The 17,502-nt window shown below is 42.0% G+C and overlaps 1 protein-coding gene across 13 annotated transcripts in view; it reads right to left on the reverse strand.

Moving 5' to 3' along the window:
- The window catches only part of ARPP21 (cAMP regulated phosphoprotein 21), a 143,909-nt gene extending 130,130 nt beyond the window's left edge, over window positions 1–13,779 (reverse strand). For 8 of the 13 annotated variants that reach the window (XM_037386794.1, XM_037386801.1, XM_037386800.1 and 5 more), the window contains exon 1: window positions 12,332–12,701. The gene's annotated coding sequence lies outside the window, so the exon portion shown is untranslated. The other 5 variants (XM_037386795.1, XM_037386793.1, XM_037386792.1 and 2 more) reach the window with 4 other exon arrangements.
- Window positions 13,780–17,502: the final 3,723 nt, after the last annotated feature.

Genomic DNA, 17,502 nt, shown 5'->3' on the forward strand with positions numbered 1-17,502 from the left:
CAAAACAACAAAAAACCCCACCACAACACCACCATTCCTTCGTTTTCTTCCTCTGTTCAATCCTCAAATTAATCTTTGTTTAAAAGTTTCACGCTGATGAGAGATGGCTGGCTGCCTGTTCTCCTTCCCAAGGGATATCCATGCTTCTTAAAGCTGAGCATGAGGAAGGGAAATTCAGTGCTGGAAAATGTGAGGAATAATAAACAATAGGGATTTCTATTGCTCTAATACCTTTCTCTGAGTTACTGCATCATAGTAGACCATTCCCCTCTTGAAAGTGTTTTGTGTTACTTGCTCACAACATACCCATTTGCTTTTTGGAAAGCGCATTTTTGGGGAAAGCTGGGTTTTGTGAGGGTATTGGTATGGCATACAGCTCACCGACTGATACTATCTGTAGCATTTGAATTTGTAGCTATTCCCACTGTCAGAAAAGCCCCTTTGTAAGACAAATATTTTTAAAGGTGTTTACTGGAAAAGAGTAACTCAAAATTATTCCAATAACTTCAGGCAGGCATTTGGAAGTACTGAAAATCTGTGCCCTTCCTGAAAAAAAAACCCCAAACAAACCCAAAAACCAAACCAGGACAAAAAACTGTCATGGTATTTCACTGTCTATATGACAAATACTTCAGAAGGCAGCAGCCCTGTTTACCTGCTAGTGACCCAACAAATGCATCCTCTCTCTTGGCAGACTACTTAGCCAATTTATAAAAGGATCGGTCTCCTTTTGTTTCTTGAAGCAAACAGGTATTTTATGACTATCACACCCATCACCTATAGGCTATGTGGGGCAGAGAGGAAAAGGTCTCCAATGGCCCATTTACCACTGCTGAACTTTTTCCCCATACACACACTTCACAGCCAGGCATCAGTGGAGGAAGGTCTCCTACAGAGCCAGGTACTCTTACAGCGTCTTCCTCCTCGTCTTAAACTTGGGGGGTTTCTTGTTTGTTTGCTTTTCACCACATCTTGTCTTTACTGGGATGCCAGAAAAAATAATGTTTTAATCAATAGTTTCTTTTCATTTAGCTGACACTAGTGAGCACAAGCACGGGGATTGTCAAGACTGCATTCTGCATCTACAGTCATTTTGGTGGGCTTAAAAACACAAAGGAACGTTACTTTTATAGCAGCTTCCTGTGCCACATAACAGGAGTTCACCTGTTCCAATGTCTGAATTAGCAGAAAGCTAAAAATAAATGTTTTGCCTGTCTATCTTGCAAATGTAATCTAGCTGTTCTCCTATTCACTGCACTGGAAAGGCAGTTTAGCAGCAGATCGGCAATGCAGTCATTTGGGAAACATCCCAGGCTTAGCTTTACTCAGCGATATAAATGTCATATCTCAAACTTAAGTGACCACAAAATATGTGAATGCACATTTTGGAAGGATCTTTTAGCAACATCAGCTTCCTGCTACAGAAACAGAATCCAGTTGCAGATTTCTCCGAGTTGCAGCAATAAGGTTATATGAACTAACATTTTCATACCTTTAATTGCAAGGATTAAGACTAGAGAATTAAGTCAATAAAAGCAAGAGCTTTCCTTCAGTCAACTTAAACCTAGGCTACAGGAAAACACAAGTCCATTTCACTGCATTCCAGGTCTGTGATATTACAGACATATAAACATATGCTGTTAAAAAATCAAAACGCTGAACTAAAGGATTCAGTTATCACTGAGTACATGGAGGAGTATTGGCACCGTTATTCATGGAATAAATGACTTGTTAGTATGACATCCCTCTGAAACATGGAATGACTCCACATAGCACAGAATTTTGTCTTTCAGTGGTGAGAGATTTCTTCACTTCAGTGCTGCTCGAGAGATAACAGCACTGACCGTCCACCAGTCTGGAGATCAACCCATTAAAAAAAAAAAAATAAAAAAAATCAGTTCATAACTGATATACATCATCAGTTCAGACTGCTGCCATCATTCCATTAGGTTTCGGAATACTCAGAATGGTACTTTCATAGTAAACTGACAGTACAGCGGACTGTTAGGGAACTAGGCCCTAATGGCAATCAGATTACTGAAAAACAAAGAAGTGAATTAAATCTGTAATTGGCAGCTAAACACATGTACCTCTCAACAAAATGTAGGGGGGGGTGGGGAAAGATTGGATTCCCAGTTAAAAGAAAATAAAACATTAAACTTTCAGACAACAGCAGTAAGCCATGCTCCTTCAAATACATCGGTCTTCCATTTCAGTGAGAAATTTCAGCCATCGGTTCCTTTACTTCCCTGTCTTTACAAGGGGCTTCTATCTATGCATTTCACAAAAATGATTTAGTATAGATCCTCAAATGCAGACAACTAGATGTCTTCGTAACTATCTTTAAAATCAGTCTCCTCCACTTTTGACCAGGATCTGTGGCTATGCAATCATTATAATTAAAGTGATGAGAAGAATATGTAACCTTCAGCTTTTGGTGCAGTTTCCAAGCTTATTCAACAAGCATCCAGACATGAAATATGTAATAATTCTCCATGTAAGAACACCATTCATTTTTCCCTCTTTTCATTGTGCAACCCAGTAACACAGTAAACTGCAGCCAATGAACTGCATTAGGTGCTAATGCCTGCTGCTCACACCACGGACAGCAGCCCATCTGAAAGGGCACAGGGCCAACATGTAAAAAAAGTCTTCGGCAACACACACTGTCAAAGGCACTTAATTTTGTGTCATTTCCATTATGCTTTATTTCCTAAGAGCTGATAAATATTAAATTTATTTTAAATATTACTAATTTGAGGGAAAAAAAAACCCTACATAAATAGACTGGGATTTTAGAATGCAATATATTCCAGGAGCTTCAAATGTACACGTTTCTGTGGTCCCCAACGGGACCCAGGGACACTGCTGTGAGTTGCACACATGAAGAAGTTCAAAAGCACAAGGTCTTCTTGATTCCAGCACAAACCCTTTTGTTTCACAGATGCAATCAGAGCTGTTTTGGCACTCCCTCCTTAAGAGGCATCAAAACAAAGTCCAAGAGATTTGGGAACCTGCATATTTTGAATAACGATAATATGCATTATATTACATGTTTTGTTATAAACTGACTGTCCAGATATCAACACAATTAAATTACTTTTTAAAGTGCAGTACTATATGATGAATAAATCAAAGTTTTCAGCCATTTCAAACAGGGGCAACTGATGTAGACTGAGGAAAGAAGAAAAAGCTGGGAAATGCGAGCAAATGATGAAAACCCAAGAAAAGTCAGAAAGGTCAGTTTAATAGAGGAAAGTTCACACTAGGGGCACACCTTACAAAAGCGAAGGGCCCGTATGAAGAATGGTCAGATGATGTAAGGAGCAGAACAGACAAACGATGTATACATGGAAACAGGCAGGAACGAGGCAGAGACATAAACGCTTAAAACATACATCAAGAAACAAAACATGGAAAGAGCTTCTATTAGGACTGCACTGAATTCCTCTAATATTTCAGTTCCTGCGCTTTCAGCAACCTTTAAATCAGGGCTACGGACTGGTTTTAAGGAAGATCCCTTGCGTGTACATTACACTTAAGGATGCAGTAAGTCTCCTAACTTCAGTGTGCTTTACTTCACACACATTGCTGTTGCCAGAAGAATAGAACATTAGCTCCCCTCCATATTTTTTATTTTCTCTGCTGAGGTTGTAAGACTACTTGAAATTATCTCCATTTTCCCAGTTTTACACTGCTTAATAGCACCTCAAGTTACTGGCCCCAAAATAAACCATCAGAGGTAAAAAAATGGAGCCTCGGAATTCCTTTTATTAAAATCATCTGTCTGGCAGTGAACAGACATCAAAATTGCTTGTACATGCAGCTGATGTTCTGAGAGGCGCTGGTATGTTACACCATCACCTGCCAGCCTCATTCCAACTACTGAGCATAGGTAATAAATGACATTACATTCCAGGGGAACATTTAACTATGCATCAGAAGTACTTGGGTCACTTATGCTCCTCTTGTTGTGACCTCAAGTCAATGCAAATCTAGCAAGCACGTTCCCGTGCCGTAGAATTTGACATAACACACAACGGAATTGCTCGGTTTGCTGTCATTTTTTTAGGCAAGCCAAAGACTCAGGTATCACTGCAGTTACCCTCAAAGTACTGAAGTAATAACAGATTTCATTTTTCCACATACTGAAATGGTGCTGTTTAATCAATAAAATGTTTTGTTAAGAAGTACCTATATTTTACTGTCTTGTTTTCTGACACACTCTTATACAGATAGTTTTATTACAGATGGCTTTGAAGTACCTGACAACATTAATAAAGATGTGACACAAGTGTATGTTATTAAATAAACACAAACAGGAATAGGCGCCAAAAGAATCTACATTTTGACTTTCACTGCCTGGACATTGAACATAACTAATGTAGAAAACAGCAGCAATTATTTTAACATACAGCTCTCTAAGAAATGATCTGCAGAGGAAAAATTATAATTAGCCTTCGTGAGTACAAATTACGTTCTCTGTTCTCCTTCCTGAAAAAAACCCTGAGGAGTAACAAACACTTCAAAGAAACATGCGGGCTTTGAAAGAGGTAGGTGCTTGCCGCATCTTCCTCCCGCATTGCGGAAACGATCACAACGAAAGACTGAGCGGACAGGGAGTCTTGCAGAAACCACAGCCCCACGACTATGGCTACATGGTTACCGGTAGCATAACCACAGGTAGCCAAAATCTGCATCAGGATCTGTGTCTCAGTCTGCTCTTTTCTACCAATCTTTCTCCATTAATACAAAGCCCTTTACAGAAAGGTGTGAGTTTATGTAGTCATGGGGCACATTATGCTATTTCAGTAAATACCTAACTAATTTATGAGCTTATAGCATGCCAAGACAAGAGCTATTAAGGACAGAAACCAATTTATTCTCATAGAACTGGCTACATACTACTAAGCCCACGATCTTGCATGCCTCCCCAGGACTCACCCACCAGCTTCACACACTGACATTAAGCCAGGCTAAGATGCACCATCCCAGCGCCCGCTGCCTTGTAGCTGCCCTCAGACCCTGGCAACAATTTCGTTATCTTCCTTTTTCTCTTCTGCCAGGTAGGTGGCAGAAAGGAGCAATACCGCAACAGCAAAATCAGAAGACGTAAATCATTTACAATTCCTGTAACCTCAGATTTGAGGAGATCAAGTGTGATTGCAGAGGAGTAGTCACTTTGTCCTGATCCTTCACGCAAAGACAGGGATCACAGTGCACACATCAGAAATTTTTAATTATTTTCTTTTTAAATCAGAAAACAAATTATACTGAAAGGAGGCTACACACCTATATATGTTCTCAGGGTAATTCAAAACTCCAGTTACTTAATCTTCAGAGAATACCTCCTGAAAGCCCTCCTTCCCTTTGCCGTCCTCCTACATCTGATGCCACATAACCTGATTTCACATTACAAGCAGTACTAGTGCCGTTAATCCTCCTTTACGCCCCTTACCCCACCACTCCCTTCCCTCAGCCTCTGATTTTGAGATGATTGCTTCAAGAAGCGGGTCGTTCAAGGACTTCTTTCAAATGCTGTCATTCTTATCAGTATGCAGATTAAACAAAAGTTACATTATCCATCAGTAATAATTCATTGTCTTCATTATCTAACAGGATTCTTATGCTGCTTGCCACAGTTCTTGTCAATAGAGACCACTCCATTTCGCTGCTCAGATGCAAAACAGATTGCTATACCATAGTGGAAAAGCACATTGAGATACATAAAGCTAGTAAGTACAATGCATTTTCCAATTCAGTTAGACTTGTTTTCTATGAATTAAAGTTCCTCAAAAATCATACCTGAATTAAACATAGCTTCATTATCAATTTCCTCATAATAGCATATGTTATGAAACACAGCATTTTAAGATGCCTTAAGTTACTCACTATGCTTTCCTTTCAGATCTACATTCACAATTCTTTATTTTGTCGATAGGAGAAAGCTCTGAATTTTTCTTAAAGGAACAAACCCAAAAGCATGAAAGTCGGACCTCCTCACTTCAGATTTCATGGCTTATAAAGTACACAAATAATAAAGCTACCAGACATTTCCCGGGCTTACGTTAAAATCTGTAGGGAACCTTTAGAGTGGACCAATTTATTTGATGTGTTTCTCCTACAGCCTTTATGACACAATAAACATTTCTGACTCCATGACAAATACTTTATAATACATTAAGCAAACTCATTCAAACTATTCTAAATGTTATGCCAATGGCAGTGTATTTAGAAATGGAACAGTCGCTTGAAAATGGAAAAACCTTAAAGTTTAGTTTAAGCCACTGCAATTTACAATTTACTTTTGTGCAACTGAGGGCAAAGCATTTCAAATTAAGTTCAATGGCACAAACATCCAAAAAGCACGAAGTAGGCATATTCTCCAGAAGCACATCACACTGTACTTATTTCACGAGAGCATCACCACCAAAGTCGGCTACCCAGTAAAACTTCCCATTGAACTCCATATTAATTAGCATGGAGCATTTAACTACATAACGATGGAATTGTATTTCTAACATGCTTCTAATCACTACAGTTTGTCTGCATTAGCTTCATTCAGCTGAAAAGCCTTGCCACCTCCCTTTACTCAGGAACCAACTGTGCTAAGTTTCCTCACAGCAGACAAAGCATTACACCATGAGAAGCTCTGCAAGTCACCAAAACCAAGATGCACGCACTCCCTGCAAAAAAAAGCATGACAATCTGGCTCTCATAGTTAATGATAAAATGAAAATTTACAAAATGCTTTCTGTATTGAAGGCACAGGGAGACTTCAACTCATGAGGCAATAAAAATAAAAATACTGCAATAGGATTAATTAATGACAAAATTATTAGCTGTTCAAGCATGCTTTTGATGACAGAATTTAATTCATAGCACATAAAACTGGCTCTGATGATTTGATGAATCCAGTAAAATCACTGCTGTGTGGCCATAAAGACTGGGATAAAACAGAAGCCTGAAAGTAGCTGATTCATATATATTTGATTTTTATGTTTTAGTATAGACTGCAAACAAAAGACTTTTTTTTTTTTATTATTTCTCAGAGTACTTAATAGTGGGGAAAGGGGTGTAGAGGCTTTTGTTAGGTTTGGGGTTTTTTGTTTAATTGCTGATTATCTTTTTAACACCGTCTTGCTGACCATTTAAGCTTTTCTCTGACTCAAAGGCTTGAAGGCATCCAAATGAGGGAAAACAGTTTTATCAGTCAGACAATGTCACTAAGCTTTGACAATTTTAACACAGGCACTGTATTATCAGCTCATAAATAAATCATAGTATTGCCTAAGACTAAATGAGAAATATACCAGAAAGCATTAAATTACAAGAATACTTGTCATAGGATTTTGCTTTCCCATGGTACTCTTCTTCTTAACTGTGACTCTTGGCCTGAAAAGATCAAGAGCAGACATCTGATTTGGAGAAAGAAGCATAAAAGACTCCTAGTTTCTTTGTGAGCAACATTTTCTTTCACTTATAAAAATGCACTTCTCACCTTACATGCTTCAACATATGCTATGTGAACATGTCTGCCCCGAGAACAGTCTTGCGTAGTTACTGCCTCCATATATTGCCAGTGACTAGAAAATACTCTAAACCCCCTGCTTCAGAAAGTCATTGGATAGCCAAATCATAATTTTCAAATTCCCAGCTGTCACTGCCTAACTACGCCTTCTGCATTTCAGCTAAGTCATGCTGCATGTCATTATCACTCTCTCACACTTCATAGCATCTTCAACGTTAACAGAAAAACCTGTGGATTGTCTAGTATTTTCGTATTTTTCACAATGTTTATCACAGTAGCAATTGCTTCACCTGAACAGTCCTTATGAACTCACTCCCGCAAAATGTTATGTTGTTTACTCCTTGTTTCTTTGTATTTCTCCCCATATTTAGTCTGCTTCTTCCTCTCAGTAAAAGGGAATTTAAGTGTTAAGTTGGGGGCGGAAGTGTGATGTAACATTTTCATATACCAGCTTATTACTTAGGAATCTGGAATGATCTAACATAGCTTAAAAATCTCACCATACAATTAAAAACCAACACATCTGAGTGGAAGGAGACCTTTTCAGCAACTCCTTTTTCCAAGGAACCATAAAGAAGTGTACTGATGATGGATTACCTGAAAGCCTGGAAACCACAACAGTGAAAAAGGAAGCAGTAGTAAATATTGGCAACATTATTAACAGGTGGAAAAGGGCAATTGCGATAAGATATTATGAAAGTGTTTGCTAAGGGCTTCTTTCCTAAAGCTGACACAAAGCTCCAATACTCTTCCCCTGGCATTAATCCAATACTTAACTTTAGACTGCATATGCCGCACAGTAAGTATTACAGTATTAGGTATTCTTATAAATTAAGCTAAGGAAAAATGTAGGAGACCTCTAGATATAGGGAGCACTCTTACACAGGGCCACTGATAGTGCATCATCAAGTTTACCTACTGTAAAACCACCACATGAGATAATGTGGAGCCTAAAACTGGAGTTACTTCAAACGCTGAAGAAAATTAAGAGCAGTTTAGCTCTTAAGTCCTATAACTAAGCGGTTTGGACCTTCACTGACAAATGAGGGCTTACTTGGCAAGAATGCCTCATAGATGTTATTTATCAAAAAAATGAGTCTTAATTAAAGCAGAAAGTGTTGTAGTTTTATAGAAGAATGTATTTTTTTTTTATTTTTCTAATCAATTATGTGTGCGTGCACACTGGCATACTCGCGCAAACCACAGTGTCTGTTATTCTGACTTGGGTGTAAGCCCCCTTCTTAAACCCATGAAAAACATATCCTGCCCACGAACAGTAACCAGTATATCTACCTGAATTTATAGGCATGTTTAATATATTTAAAAAACACAACAACAAAACAACATGACCAGACACGAGTCATTCCTTGCACTTGATCTGAGGGCATTTCCTTGTTAGAAGGGCTTATCATTAAATTATTATGTAAAAATATATTTGTAACATGTAAATTTATTTACATCTACATGTTTCTAAAAGTCACCATTTCATATATGAAGCGGAAAAATTAGAAAACAAAACAAAAAGCAGGAATTAATCAGGCAGCTTTATCATCCAGGGGTGACCTGTGCTGCTGAAGACTGGAATAGGTCTCATTTCACAACTATAAAAAAAACCACCAACAACAACCTAGATGTGTGACCTCACATGGTTTGCATAATTTATCCGCAATTCAATTTACCCAGCCTTAAAATGGGGAAATCCTACTTACCTGGATTGCAGTTTGTCATCAAAATAGAATGCACCCTAGAAATGCATGTTACCATACAAAGGTGTCCACACACAGTACTTTTAAGTCTTCAGAATCAAGTGCTCTCCACTGGAACATACAGAGTCTTTGTCATGTATTACTTGTTTGATGAATGTTTCAATCTTCTAGAAGAAAAAGTGACCCATTTGCTTGACTTACTACCTGCTAAGAACATTAATACATAACTTGAAATCTAATAAATGAATGAACAGGGGACAAAATGATTTTGCAAGTTTATTGCACGGTAGTTACATTACTTCTCAACTGGCCAACCTTTAGTGGTATTTTTGAAAATAGATTACTTAACACAAATAGCATTTCCTTTAATTAGTTACGTAAGTTACAAATTCTCTTTACAACTGAGCAAATAAATTGAGCTGGGAGCACTCACTGGATCAAGCCACTCATTCCTGAGTAGTCCCTATAAACAAGGGTTTGCCAATCTGCCAAAATCATTTTCCTGCTCTGAAATTAATGCCATCAAGATCAATAATACCACTCAAAGCAAGTTACAGATCCTGTATGTCTCAAGCAGAGGGGCGTATCATCAGCTGGTGTGAATCTATACTGTTCTTAAAACCAATGGAACTACACCAATTTACAGCTGCTGGAGATTTGTCCCTGTGTCTGTCTTTAGCACTCATAAAACCATTGAACTAAACCAGACACACTTCCAAACATAAAGCTCCCACTGACTGTAGGAAGAGTGATGCCTACAGAAGGAAAGACTGACTGTAAGCACGCCATCCTAGAATCAGTGCACTTTTTTTTCCCCTGCCCTATTCATTGCAAGTTTAAAGTTAGTTGTTAAAATCATAACCTGGGAGGAAGCCAAGAATGCATCGGATCTTAAAACTTCTTAGGTTTCTTTTATGTACTTCCAGAAATTCTTTTTAATAACAGTGATTTATCAGGCCAAGTCCAGTTTACTGCAGTCATGCAAATAACCCCGGTAAAGCCCACAGGAAAAGCAGCACTGTCAGGAAAACATGATTTGGCCCACAGTTTTACCACAGCAGGATAAAGTTTCAAAGCAACTGTTGCACTGTTCTCTCTCTCTGAGCTCTATCAGTTACACCTGTGTTAAAAATCTCATTGTGTTTCCTCTATCACCCTTATGTATTTTTTCCTTCACGGGTACAATGCAGCACAACACCTGCCTGAGCAGCCCTCACTGGCATACTTAGCCCTGGGCCAGTCAGAAGGACTAGCACAGAGCAGAAAGAAACAATTGCCTGAAAAATGATTTTGCAGGAGGGGTACTCAGCCGTTTCTTAGACCATCATCCAGTAAAACTGTAGGCAACAGAGATAAAATACAGTTGTTTTACAGAAGACATCTTTAATCAAGGCAAGTTTCTCTATATGATTCTGAGTGCACGGACTGTTGCGGATAGCTAATAAATGTATTTCTGACTACAGATACAAATAACTAAACAAGGCAGTTCTTCAAAAGTATCTACATACATCTTGCATAACGGCACACGCTGTAGTCATCTATAGGTATTTTCCTTTACACAAATATCGCAAGAGGTTTACAGCTGCTCACATTCTGCGAGCATTACATGCAAGAATGATTTTTAATATCAGCTTAATTAACTTTTAACTGCAAGGAAGAAAAACTCAAAATCACTGCTTCAGGAGGCTACCAATAAGAACATAAATAGTTAATCATCAAAACTGGTTAGCACAAGACAAAAAAAATATTTTGAAGATGTTCCTTAGCGCTACTCCACTGTAAGACATTTCAAAATTGAAAAAAGAATTCAAATGGAATATTCCTCAACTTAAGTATACCCACATACAATCAGATTTATCAACAGCACAAAATAATTTCCTATCTACAGTTTGTTTCATACAACTTTAAGATATTTTTTTAAATCATCTTAGACGCCACCAGTCCGATTTAAAACCAACTAATCGATCACCCTTCTGCACAGCTGCATTTTCTTTCATTAATGTAATAGAAATATTTGAGGGATTTCCGTTTTTACCTTTGCATTTTTCTTTTCCAGTATCCATAACCAATCATCGCTCTGCTCTTCCATTATGCTTCGCATATTGCAGAGTGAGAAGCATCTTCATTAAACAGTATTAAAAATAGAACACACCCGATCTCCCCACCGGAGCATGCTCTGACAGTGCTGATACCACAGCTCTCAAGGTAACCATGCCCAGCTGGGAACTGAGAGGCAAAGTCAGTGCGAGATTAGCAATTTGCAAGCCTAATTGTGCACACAAACTTGCCTCGATCCGTGACGAAGACTGCTAAAACAAAAAATCAGCGTGCAGTTAAATTATGCGACTGAAAAGTTGCAGGTCAGTTTACAGTATTTCTTTTTCCCCTCCCCATCACCCTCAGCTTCAATGGCTTTGTACTTGCCTAAAAATTTACATACGCCATTTAGAAGAATGCACACCGGGCATGCATCTAGCTCTGTGCAATGGTAGAGAAGTCAAACAGGTGATCAACAAACACTTGTGCCGCTCTTCAATGCCTTTGTTTCCCCTCTCGGCACATTTACAGCAATGTCACACGCGACAGCAGGATGAATTTGAGCAAACCCGCACACACCTGGAAGCGCAGACAGGAGGGAGAGCAGAGGCGCAAAAACACACCTAGCACAGGAAAACGCACCCGAAATTTGAGTGTGTTCCCCCCGCTGGCTGAAACGGTAAATGAATGCAAACCAAAAAAAAAAAAAAAAAAAACAACCAACCCCAAAAAAACCCAAATCGACAATTAAACAAGACTGCGCAATGGCTGCATTGGATGAGCACGTCTTGGTTACATCTACAAGCCACATCGTTGAAACGCACACACATACAAGTAGGCAGAATTACACTAAGTGGAGTAACATTAACTGGTTGGGGTTTTTTTTTCATGAAAACAGACAGCTAAGATACCTAACAATATGACTGTAACTCCTGGAGTGTGATCCTCCTTCACTGCATGCAAAAGAAAAAAACAAAAACAAAAAAAAAAAAAAAAAAAGGAAGAAAAGAAAGAGAGAGATATGCTAAGGAAGCATCAAGTAATCTGTTGCCCTCACCTCGCCACCCGTAAGAACAATGCCAGTCACGCCAGCCGAGGCTTTCCCACCAGCACTGCGCGGCTTCTTAAAGCCTATCCCTCGGTGTTCGCACATCCGCGAGCAAAAGTTGAGGGTTTTACAGTTTGATACATTTTAGCTAAAACTACCACTGGGCGGAGGAAGGTCTCCTCCTCCCGCTCCCGCAGCTCCCTCCGCGGCGCCCCAGCCTCAGCCATCCCTCCCGGCCACCGGCTCCGCGCCCCAGCCCCGCCACCGCGCCCGCACCGGGGCACGGGCGGCTGCCGCCGGGAGGTACCGGCCGCCGGACGGACGCGGAAAGTTTGCAGAGGCGCCGCCGCCCTCCGCCCGCAGCCGCGAGCCCTGCGCGCCGCCCTACCTGGCGTTCGCCACCTCTACCCCGCCGCTCCCAGGTCCCATGCGAGGCTCCGGCTCCGGCACCGATACCATCCTGCCCCGCTAGGCTATGAATGATATCCCTTTTCCCCCCCTTTTTTTTTTTTTTTTTTTTTTGTTTTGTTCTCCCTCCCCCTCTGGTAAATACCACATCTTAAGAGTCGGAATCCTGCGGTTGCTATAAATAATTGCACATCGCATGTAATAAACGCAAAGCCCGTCTCCATGCACAGCTCCTATTTCCCCTCTCCCTCGCTTCACATGCTCCAGCCGCCCTGACCTCAAAAATTAAAAGATCACGGGGGGTGGGGGTTGGAGGGGGGGAAAGGGGGCGAATGGCTCCAACGAAATGACAGAAAACACATGCTGGAAGGAAAAGGAAAAAAAAAAAAAAAAAAAAGAAAAGAAATCGCAACAACAAAGGACATCACGCCACACAAATGTCTACAGATTCTGCTTTGGCTTTTTTGGTTTTTTTGTTTGGTTTTTTTTTTTCTTTCTTTTTTTGTTGCTTTTTTTTTTTTACCTTGCCTGCAAACGGGATCTGCCCCCAGCGTCTTGGTGGCTCGGGTTATTTTTTTGTTTGTTTGGTTTTTTTGGTTGGCTGGTTTGTTTATTTTGCTGCAGATATGCTGCTGTTACAGTACAGTGCCTGTCTTCCTGAAAGACATGGTCTCTTCCTCCGCCTCCTCCGCGGAGGAGATCCGCGCCGCGCTGCGCTGCTGGCCGGGCGCGGGGCTGGCCGGGCGCGGTGGCCGCGGCGGCGCCGCCCGACCCCCGCCTGGGGCCGGCTCCCCTCTCCTCGCCCTGGTCCCGCCGCGCTGCCGCTGCCCGTCCTCGCTGCCGCGTCGCTCTGGGCGCCTGCCCGGCTGCCGCTGGCTCGCTGCTCTCTCTGCCTGCCGCCCGTCCTTTATCTGCCGCGCTCCCCGCCGTACTGCCTGCCTGCCACTCTCTCCCTCTCCCTTTCTCTCTCTCCCCGCCCACGCAGCGTGCTGCGCCTCGGACCGCAGACAGCGGCGCGTTTCTGTCGCTCCTCGCCGGCTCCGCGCTCAGCGCCGCCGCGGCTGGTGCTGACTCGGCCGCGCCAAGGGCCGCCGCGCAGGAGCCGGGGGCCCCGCCGCCATTGCGCCCGCCGCCCCCCCTTACCCCACCCAACCCCCCCGCGGGCACATGCCGCCCGCTGCGTGCCGGGGCGGGGGGCATCCGGGGCGGGAGGGCCGCCGGGGGGCTGCCTGTGCGCGGGGTGGGTATGGCTGTCGGTCTGGCTGGCTGTCGGCCCCTCCGTCCGTGTGGTTCCCCGCACGCCGACCCCTCCAGTCACACCGCTCCCCCCCCCCCGCCCCAAGCCCTCCCCGTCAGCCCATCCCCAGCCAGGCGCAGAGACAAAGCACCGGAGCAGGGCTAATAAGGAGAAAGCTCGTTAATCTCCTCCGATTCCTTGCCATTTGCTCCCACCCACTCCCCATCGCCCCCACCCCCAAGAGAAGAGGGAAGAAAATGGGCCCTTGACTCCAGAGGACAGCTTTAGCGACGGTCTGGGGAGGGTGGGTTTAATTATTGTTTTTGCGGGTGAAGCCTGATAGCATCCGCACTGATCTGCCGAGCTGCTGAAAGGGGTTAAAAAAAAAAAAAAAAAAAAAAGACTGCAGCAGATTTTGGGTGGTAGCAGATGAGCCACTTAAAATGGGGCACATGGCACATGATCCCCTTTCCCCTCCCCTCCCCCTCCCCAGCATGTCTCTATCTGGGATCTGGCTCGATGATATTTCTCCAGGAGCCTCGCCAGGAGCCTCGCTGCACACCGTTGAGGCAGAGGCAAACAGACATTTCACCAGCACATGCATTTCCAATACATAAAACCCCTGCTATCCATTTAAAAACCGAGCCTTGTTTTACCCAATTGAATACATCCAGGCATTCGTTCTGCACCCAGCCGAGAAAAGGGCATTTACCTCTTTGCTAGGTGACTATTAATATGCAGTAAAATTATAGCTGTACAACGCCAAATGTAATTGCCATAGATCATTTAGAGCAGATCCAGCAATTCAGCTGCTGGAAATGCATGCTCTGTGAATAGCCATGCATCTGGTACAATGCCCTCTACTACAATAACCTGAAAGGAGACAGAAGCGTCTGGTACTAGCTGCAATTAGTAATTCTACACATCAAAAATAAACAGTCAATAAGTACAAAGCAGCAAGGTCCTATGAAATATAGTGATCATTTCTGTCTACAGTGATACAAATAACCCGACTCCCACAGACAGACAATTCTTATTTAAAATAAACAGTTAAAAATGCACTCCTTTCATCATGTACTTTCAGAAAGCCCTTGTTATAAAAGACAGTTTGCCAGAATTAACGAAATGTAGGTGTACCAGTCAAACACAGACAAATACACAGAAGGCTGGGAGGTAACATTTGCTTTAGTAGAAATTATCCTGGCACCCCTGGAATCCCTCTTTCCCCTCAGAAGCAAACACCTGCTTTTACCAGGGACCGCTGAACAGAATCAGACTGGAAGAATACAGCAAGCAATGAACCACAACGGGGTGCGCATTAGCAGCCTCTGGGTGCACGCCTCAAGTGATCAGAGGCATTCAGCCAGGCACACCAAAACCCGTTCTGCTAATGCATGTCCTGATGTGGCTTACTCCTAGGATGGTCACATGCGGCTCCATCTACGTTTAATGTCATTATTTAACGTTTCCTACACCGTGTCCTACAAGTTGCATCTGAAAGCAAAAAGACTGGCAGAAAGGCCATAAACGGCACGAGCATGCTACAGCTGGCAATGGGGGAAGGACCAGTTCTTTACTTTTGAAGTGTTTCTTTCAGCCATCTCCACTGTGGACCAAAGTTCGTTTCCCAAAATAGCTATCAAGCTATTCTATATCAAATAGTTCAAAACTATTTTGAACACACACTGAAGTGCAGAGGACTTCACCTGGCTGCTGCACATCATCCCCTCCCTCCCCAGAAGGGTACCCAGCTAAGGGAGAGAATGCGGCTGCATGAGGACATTAAAGCGGTACTCAGTCACGCCTTCACTAGACGGCTTGCAACTCGCCTACAAGGAGGAGTGGGGGTGAGGGGACTGAATGTTTCAAAACCTTACCCCAGTCACTAGACACAATGAACATGTAAAACAGCCACGTGTCCACAGCTTGTCTCCCACCGCTGGGATACTGGTGTGTCTTCAGGGTCGGAAGCGTCGAAGCTATGCATCAGATCTGTAAGCAGACAAAAATTCATCCAAGCTGTAGTCCTGGCAGTTCACTCTGTCCTGTGTGGCAGGATGTGCTTAGGGCAAGTTACTGAATGCTAAAAGATGCCAGCTGCAGCAACACCAAAAGAAATACTCCAGAAAGAAAACCAACCAGTGTCACCCCAGTATCATGCAGCTAGTTTTTCAACTGAGAATGGTGAGCAGCATCAAACACTGCATGAAATTACCTCCCTTTGTTGAGAAGTCGCCTCAGACCTTCTTGGTCAGATACGAATCTAACAGAATATGCACCTTACATCCTTTCTTCAGGACTTCTCTTAGTAGAAAGAAAAATCACAATCATGGATCATAGTATCTAAGATGTGGGGAACCATGGCAATGGTTTACTGCTGCCTGTGCTGAGCTGTAAACATGCACAGGGATAACTGTCCATTTAAGCCTCACAGAAATCAGCAAAAGCTGCATCTTTAAGCAGAGGCAGAACGAGACAAACTTTTCAGATATCCAACACCTTTTTCTGCCCGTTGCACAGCCAGATGTCAGTGGTAATCAGGAGGGAAAAAAAAAAAAAAAAAGACACAAGACCTACTTCTTCAAATACTTTCTTGACTAAAGCATTTAATTAACCCCCAGTGCATGCTCTCCAGCACTCTGGTCCTGCAAAATGCTCTGGTGCAATAGGACTACCCTGCATCAGTGAATCATAAGTGTGCTATATGTACACAAAATTGCAACAGGCAACACCAAATGCTTCAGCTGGAGGTATCTTTGAAACATGACAACAGTTTATATTACTTGTTCTCTGTGAAGCCCACTTTCTATGTTACCTCAGTTTCACTTAGAAATCAAGAACACCTTAGTGACTCTCAAAAACTGACATTAGATCAGAGGTAAGTGATGTCGGACAAACATACAGAGCTTCACGCAGTTCTGCAATCACAGGAGATTCCTGTAATAGAAAGCATGCAGTGTTACTTAATACATCAATAAAAGCTTGCATGACTGCATTTTCTTCTGCCTTTAGTAATTTTTCAGTGAAACAAAGCTAGCATATAAAGTCTGTTGTGTTTTGGAGTTATGGAATGATGCAGAATGAGGCACAATAGTGTAATGCACTAACTTTCAATGTGTTCTATCATAATCTCCTGTAAAAGTGATCAATCTCAGTTGTTGGGGTTTTCTAAAACATTTTACATTTTTATGTCCTACATGTTACAAACAAATTAATCATGCATAATTTGCAGATGGACTTAAAAATACTGCGTTTCTATTTAAAATGGCACTTGACACTATGTAAATATAGCCAAATTGCTCTAGTTTCAAACATGTCTCAGGAACAGCTGAAATATTTATGCCAGCTACAAAAAGGAAAATTAACCAAGCAATTTGTATACAGCTTGTACTGGTAGCTCAAATTTCATTAAAAAAAATGAAGCTTTATGCTATTCCCACTGAAGTTAGTGAGAATTTTGCAATGGACTTCATTAGGATTAAGATCAGGTACCTAAATCTAAGACACTCTCTTTGGAGGAAGATCAATGAACGAC

Source organism: Falco rusticolus, chromosome 4, assembly GCF_015220075.1.
Source record: "Falco rusticolus isolate bFalRus1 chromosome 4, bFalRus1.pri, whole genome shotgun sequence".
Classification (NCBI taxonomy): domain Eukaryota; kingdom Metazoa; phylum Chordata; class Aves; order Falconiformes; family Falconidae; genus Falco; species Falco rusticolus.